At 49.3% G+C, this 7,881-nt stretch overlaps 1 long non-coding RNA gene across 1 annotated transcript; it reads left to right on the top strand.

Annotated features, from left to right (window-relative positions):
- The first annotated feature begins 2,710 nt into the window (after positions 1-2,710).
- LOC138848604 (uncharacterized) lies at positions 2,711-7,413 on the top strand. Its single transcript, XR_011386617.1, has 2 exons — positions 2,711-3,254; positions 3,479-7,413. It is a non-coding gene; the product is annotated as an uncharacterized lncRNA (long non-coding RNA).
- The last annotated feature ends 468 nt before the right edge of the window (positions 7,414-7,881 follow it).

Here is a 7,881-nt window from a genome sequence, read left to right as displayed (position 1 = left end):
CAGATAGGACCCGTGTCTTCCAAGGGATCTCAGAGCTCTGTTTCAGCGGTCTGAAAACAGCCGCAGAGAGGGAGAAGAGCCCTGTGCAGCTTAGTGAGATGTGCAGCAAAAGGGAGGAGCTGAGATGGTGAGCCGGGAGGCAGTTGGCCCGTAGTAGGGGACTTCAGGACGTTCACGGAGGGGCAGCCATTAGGCCTAGCAGTTAAGACTTCCCCATCCCATATCAGAGCGCCTGAGCTGAGACTCAGCTCTGCTCGTGATCCAACTTCTTGCCACTGTGGACCCTTGGAGGCAGCAAGTAATGGCCCAAGTGGTTGGGTCCCTGCCATCCAAGTGGCAGATCTGAAATGAGTTCTCAGCCTCTGGCTCCAGCCCCAGCTATTGGGGGAGTGAATGGGAGTTCTCTCCCCTCGCCCCTTTATCCCAAATAAATAAATATATTTTACAGTTTGTAGAAAATAGAATTAAAAGATACGTTTATTTTAGCACAAAAAATTTTGAAATCCATGTGTTTTTGGCTCCCTGGTGGCTAAGTGGCCAAATCCAGGGCCCACTGCAGGCTAGGGGCTTGCTATGTCTGCACGTGTCTCTGAGGTTAGAGAGAACAGAGGACGGGCACTTCACTGTGCAGCTCCACACACCTTCTCCTGGGGCCTCTGCGGTCCTGACATTTGCCTTCATAGCCACATACTCCAGTGGGCTTCTGCTCACCCCTCAACTCCAAGAGGATGAGCTTTGCACTTCCTCCATTAACTGACCGACGATTCACTGTGGGAGTGCTGGATGGCGGTAGACACCAAGGTCAAGTGTAACCTGGGTCTGGAGGGAAAAGGTGCTGAGGATGCCCTGGCTCTGCTGCTGGTAACTTCCCCTCTGTCCCATCCCCCTTTCCTTTAGGTGGCACAGGGCAGTCATCAACAACCCTTGAACCTCTGTAGCTTAGACAGCGAAGGTGCTTGTCCTTGCTCAGTGCTTCGTGTCCATCTCGGGCTGGTGGAGGCTGTGGGCTCATCTTGCTCACCAAAGATCCAGGCTGGTGGACTTTATGCGGTGGGCCCCAGTCACCCGGGCCTGTCCGTGGAGTGGTGTTCCCCCGAGGCATGGCTCTGTTGAAGGTGGTATAGCAGAGACAGAGTGAATGAGTATGTCATCCTGGGGCAGTGACAAGGGGCAATGATAAGGATTTGGGGAAAGTGGTTCCCAATTTTTAAACTGCCAGTTACTAGCTGGGTGACCAAGGACAATTGATACATGTGTGAAGGATTTCTGTAGCCTCATTGATAAAATCAGCCTTGAATAGGATCCTTGTGGCCGTGCTTTAAGGTGCAGGTGTTGTCATGTGGCATAATACGTACTGTTCTCAATCCATGGGTCGTTCCCGGGCTGGCGAGAGGAGAGCCTGGTCATCCTAGCGGGGGTCAAGCCCATGTCCATCCCCAGCTAGGATGGAGCCGGGCGGCAGCTGTCCGCGATCATGAGGTGGACTCTACACCTGGATCTGTGCTTCCTTGTCCACACACTTCCTGCAGCCCTGTCTCCCGTGGCCCCCAGTCTCCAAAGGGCTCAGTTTCTGGAGGAAATATCATCAACAGTCCCCTTGCTTGTCAGGACGTTGAGGGCTTCCGAGCGTGAAAACACCAAGGCTCCCTTTTCTGTGCTCCTTATCTGAACTGCAAAGGGCAGCTTGTGGTTCCAAGACGCTGTTGCCAATCAAAATCCGCCTGCCAGTCTTCCCCTGTGGCCGCCAGCGCCCCATCTCCTGACGCACAGGGTACCAGGCCGCTCTTTCCTGCAGGGGTCTCACCTGGGCAAGAACTGAGCTTCCAAAAGCACTTCATAAAGGAAGAGAGAACATTTTTTTTAAAAATCACACTTGAGAATAGACGCTCTCCAGCAGCACTGTGGAAGTGTGCGCTGGTGCAGCCTCGCTGGCGGGCCGTTTGGCAAAATGCATCAAAATCATTAAAAATGCATGTGCCGCTTGAGCCAGGATTTCCATTTCTAGGAACTTACCCTAAGGAAGTAATCGAAGATGTGTTCAGAGATTGAGATGCCAAGGAATTCGTTACAGCCTTGTGGAGAAAAGGGGGAGAGCTGGAAGCATGCTGAAAGGGAGGAATGGCTTCACTGACAAGTGCAGCCATGGATGGAATCCTGGGCCGCCTGCCCGCAGCGCTCCCAAAGTGCCGCGGAGGGGAGAAGACGGGGGGGGGGGGGGGGGGGGGGGGGGCGGAGCGAGGAGGGCAGGAAGGAAAGGGATAGAACAGGATACACAACAAACCCTGTCTTTTTTTTCTTTTTCTTTTTTTTTTTTTTTGACAGGCAGAGTGGACAGTGAGAGAGACAGAGAGAAAGGTCTTCCTTTGCCGTTGGTTCACCCTCCAATGGCCGCCGCGGCTGGTGCGCTGCGGCGGCGCACCGCGCTGATCCGATGGCAGGAGCCAGGTGCTTCTCCTGGTCTCCCATGGGGTGCAGGCCCCAAGTACTTGGGCCATCCTCCACTGCCTTCCCTGGCCACATCAGAGAGCTGGCCTGGAAGAGGGGCAACCGGGACAGAATCCGGCGCCCCAACCAGGAGTAGAACCCGGTGTGCCGGCGCCGCAAGGCGGAGGATTAGCCTAGTGAGCCGCGGCGCCGGCCAACCCTGTCTTTTAAGATTTAGTTTTTATTTATTTGAAAGGCAGTGTTACAGAGAAAGGTGGCTGGGTAGGGGGGGCAGGGGAGACAGATCCTCTATCATCTGGTTCACTGATTTCCCAGGTGCATTAGCAGGGAGCTGGATCAGAAATGGAGCAGCCAGGTCTTGAACTGGTGCACATATTGGATGATGGTTTTGCAGATGGAGGCTTAACTTGCTATGTGACAATGCCAGTCCCTAAACCCTTATTTTTCTAAACCTGTATGAAGGATGTATTTTAAGAGGAAGCAGTGAGATTTTATGTGAATCTTTTTTTAATTTCAAAAATTATATTTTCATTTTATTTAAAAGACAGAAAGAGATCTTCTACCTGCTGGTTCACTCTCCAAATGCCTACAACAGCCAGGGTTGGGCCTGGCCCAAGCCAGGAGCCTGGAACTCAATCCTCGTCTCCCAGGAGGTTGGCAGGAACACAGGTACTTGAACCATCACCTGCTGTCTGCCAGGATGCACATTAGCAAGAAGCAGAGTAACCAAGATTGGACCAGGCACTTCAACACGGAATGTGGGTTTCCCGGACAGTGACCCAACTGCTGCAGCCAATGCCAGCCCTGTGGTGAGCCTTGTTGTCTGCCTTTTCTTTTCAGTACTTTCTAATTTTTCTGCAGGAAATATGAAGTCACGTGATTTTTCAACAAATATCTATTGATTATCTGTTGGATAGCACATGCTGTGTTAGGTCAGGACCAGGAGATGAGAATCTACTAGAACTTTGCAGTCTATTACTACTTGTCTAATTTTTAAAGATTACTTTAAGTGTACTATTTATGTGTTTTTCAGCATAGTGTCCACAGAGGTGAGTTCTATCAGAGGCTTTCAAGTGGTCGTTGTCCACCAGCTACCCTGGTCGTGCTGAGCACCTCTGTGTCTCTTCCCGCCACACCCAGCCCTGCTTGCCATCGCAAATCAAGCCAAACATTTGGAATAGCGGTAAGGAAACTCAACCTGCTTTCTGAGGAAACTACAGTGTTGTTAAATAGCAAAGGAATCACTGACTTATGATGAAAACAACGATGGTTGAAGGGGTGGATGGAGCCACAGGGCGGAGCCTGCTGATGAGTTTGGGTGGCTTCCCGACGTCCACTCAGCTCTCTGTGCCACACTGACCTTGTGCAAAAAGCGAGAACAATAGCCCCTGCCTGCCTCTCCGGCTACCTGTGTGAAATAAACATATCTGCCCTGGGGGTGGGCATTGACCGGTTCAGCTGCCACTTGGGACACCCCCATCTCTTGTCCCAAATCGGAGAGCTGGTTCGAGTCTTGGCTCTTCCACCTCTTATCCAGCTTCCTGAAGTGCGTACTGGGAGACAGCGGATGATGGTTCCAGTGTTTCAGCCCCTGCCACCTGCCTGGGAACCTGGATGGCAATCTGGGCTCCTGGCTTGCAGACATTTGGGGAGTGAACCTACAGGTGGAAGATCTCTCTCTCTCTCTCTCTCTCTCTCTACCCCCTTCCCTTTCTTTCTTTCTCTCTCTCTCTCTTTTTCTTTTCATCTCTCTCTCCCTCTCCCTCCTTCCCTTTCTCTCTCCAAGTAAAATCATTGAACTTAAAAAAATCTTAGTCCTGCATGGGGGTTTCCCAGCGTAGAGTGACCCCCTAGGAGCCCTCAACACCCTGGATGAGCCTCGGTGGTTGTGTTCACATCACATGGCCACAGCTGACTTTCCAAGAATGGGCATCAGCCCCAGGCCGGGCGAGTCAGACTTTCTCTCCTGGGGTGTTAGAATGGGTACCAGGAGCCTCAGGTCAGTCTGGGCTGGATTTTTGACAGGAAGAAATGAATAGCCTTGGTGGCTGACCTGGCCAGTTTTGGCAGAAGAAGCTGGACTGCAGAAGAACAAAGCAGCTTGCTGAGAGACGGCTCCAGTGGACGTCCACTTCTGGAGCAGGGCCTGACCTTGGACTGGGCTACACTCCTGTCTGCAAATCTGGGGAAATGAACTACATTTTCATCATAAACTCCCCAGTTTTACCCAAACTAACTTAAACAGTCTTTGTTTTCCAAGCTAAGTATGTCTAACTAATAACCTTCACTCACAAAGCCCCTGGGAGAATTGGACTGATCTTACATGAGACCTTCGAAAACTGTCCCTGGGCTTCACAATTCAAGTTGGCTTTCTCAGGGTCTGACTAGCTTCTTATCCCTAAATTCAAACAATTCTGCTGATTCCAATTCCCCCTCACCCCGCACTGAGAGCACAGCCTGGGGCCGGCATTTGGCCTAGTGGCTGAGATGCCAGTTACAATGCCCATGTTGCATTTTGGAGTAACTTGGTTCCATCCCCGCCTCATGCTCCAGATGCTAGCTTTCCTACTAATGCAGACCTGGGCGACAGCAGTGATGGCTCAAGTGATTGGGTTGCTTCCACCTCCGTGGGAGGCCTGAATTACATTTTTTTTCTTTTCTTTTCTTTTTTTTTTTAAAGGCAGAGTGGACAGTGAGAGAGAAAGACAGAGAGAAAGGTCTTCCTTTTGCCATTGGTTCACCCTCCAATGGCCGGCGTGGCCAGCGCGCTGCAGCCGGCATACCGTGCTGATCCGATGGCAGGAGCCAGGTGCCTCTCCTGGTCTCCCATGCAGGTGCAGGGCCCAAGCACTTGGGCCATCTTCCACTGCACTCCCTGACCACAGCAGAGAGCTGGCCTGGAAGAGGGGCAACCGGGACTAGAACCGGTGTGCCAGCGCCGCAAGGCGGAGGATTAGCCCAGTGAGCCACGGCGCCGGCCCTGAATTACATTTCTGGCTGCAGGCTTCAGCCTCCCCCCACCCCCAACTGTTGTGGGCATGTTGGGAGTGAGCCATCTAATGGAAATGCCTTCTCTCTCTTTCATATTCATTCATATTCTCTCTCTCTCTAGAATATATAAAAAATGTTTAAAATATATCCTACCACTTGCCACAAAATGGATGAATCCGAAGGACACTATGCTAAGTGAAATAAGCTAGAGAAAAAAATACTGGCTGATCTTGTAGACTGTAAAAGAAGCTGGATACATAGAAACAGAGTAGAAAGTTACCAGGGTGCAGGACAGGGAAAGATAGGTCAAAGGGCACAAAACTGCAGTTATGTAGGGTGAATAAGTCTTTTTTCTTTTTTGACAGGCAGGGTGGACAGTGAGAGAGACAGAGAGAAAGGTCTTCCTTTGCTGTTGGTTCACCCTCCAATGGCCACTGTGGCTGGCGCACTGCAGCTGGCGCACTGCGCTGATCCGAAGCCAGGAGCCAGGTGCTTCTCCTGGTATCCCATGCAGGTGCAGGGCCCAAGCACTTGGGCCATCCTCCACTGCACTCCCGGGCCACAGCAGAGAGCTGGCCTGGAAGAGGAGCAACCGGAACTAGAACCTGGTGTGCCGGCGCCGCAGGTGGAGGATTAGCCTACTGAGCCACGGCGCTGGCCGTGAATAAATCTTGTGATCTATGTACAGTGTGAGAACTGGAGCCTGTTTGTATTATACCATATAGTGGAAACTTGCTAATAGAGTAGACTGTAGATGCTCTTAACACACACAAACACACAACACACACACACACAACTTTACGAGGTGGTAGACATGTTCATTTACTAGACTATAGTAATTATTTCACTATTATATATAATTTTATATACTTTGTATATAATATAAATAAGTAAAAAGTGCATTTTGCATCCAATTCCTGGGCTTTCTGGGATCTGTGACACAAGTCAGCTTGATTTTTGACTTCTGTACTTCTGTACTGGTTATAAGTTATGCTGGCTGCTAACAAGAACCACCTTGCAATTCTCAGTGACTTAGCAAAATAAAAAAGTTAATGTCTAGCTCGTGTCAAAGTCCAGTAGTGTTGCCAGGGAATCTGTTCAATCTGGGAGCCCAAGTTTCTTCTGCCAAGTGGCTTTGCCTTTCCCAGGGTCTCAGGGCCCTCAATGGATCCTTCGCAGGCAGCCCACAGACAGAGAACCTAGAACTTTCTAGGAACCCAGGCCAGAAAGTGTAATGTCCCATTTCCGCCCACATTCCGCTCTACAGAATGTGACCCCACCTGACTATGAAGGTGGCTAGGAAAATGTGGCTGCCTACATGTCCAGAAGGAACTGGACAGGGGCCACAGCCACCCTCGATTCCATCTTGCAGCCCCGTCTCCCCCAGTCCTGTTTTCAGTTGTCCTGACCTTGCTGTCACTCAACCCATAATTCAGGGATTGGTAAGCAAAGGCCTGGAGGCTGAAATCAGCCCCACAGCCTGTTGATCTTGTTGTTTTTGACTTTTTAATTTTCATTTTCAAGTATTTAAAATAATACCAAAAAGTATAGAGTTCAATGAGCACACATAGATTTAACAATTTTTAACATTTTTCCATATTCACTTCATATGAAATATATATATATATATACACATATACATGCATGCTATTTTTCTGGAAGGCCAGGATGGATATGTTAATATCACATAAAAATCATAAAGTGAGGAAAGAAGGCTACGTTTTTATGTAAGGGGGTATAATTCAGGGAAAAGAGTATTTAGGAATATCTGGATGCTAAATAATATGGCATCCACATTCTTTTTATACTATACTTATATTAACTTCCACCTCTGAGAGAAAGCACAGTATCTGTCTCTGTGTTTGCTTTGTTTCACTTATCGTGATGACATCTAGTTCCTTCCATTTTGTTGCAAATGTTAGGAGTTCCTGCCTTTTCCATGGCTTTTGTAAATAAAATTTTATTGGGATACAGCCACACCTGTCCTCACTGTCTGTGACTGCTTTCAAGCTCTGGTGACTGTTAAACAGCTTTGTCAGAGACCACATAGCTGGCAAAGCCTCAACTATTGACCATGCCAACCCTAACCAGCTCCTGGGAAAATGTGCCAGTTCTCCAAATTCCAAAAGTGAGCTCTCCTGTGTGTTTTCCTCTCCTGTTTTCGGTCCCCTTGTGAGTCACCTGCTGCACTGGGGAAACCCCTGGCTGAGAGAGCCTCCAGAGAAAAGTTTCAGTGTCCTAAGGAAGAACTCGGATGCCCCCATATTCCTGAGGCTCACTGGGACATTTTGGTTATTTTTGTAACATTGTTGAACTTTTTTTATGTTTTGAGGTTTCAGGATGCTCCTTGTGAATTTAATTCTTTTCTCTTATTCAACCCCCAAAGGAAGTTGTCAAACGTACCTGCTATGTGGGTTTTCAGCTCATAGAACAGAAAACAAGCAA

This window comes from Oryctolagus cuniculus, chromosome 2, assembly GCF_964237555.1.
Source record: "Oryctolagus cuniculus chromosome 2, mOryCun1.1, whole genome shotgun sequence".
Lineage (NCBI taxonomy): Eukaryota > Metazoa > Chordata > Mammalia > Lagomorpha > Leporidae > Oryctolagus > Oryctolagus cuniculus.
Note: the sequence above shows the minus strand (reverse complement) of the source record. Positions and strands in the feature narration are given on the sequence as shown.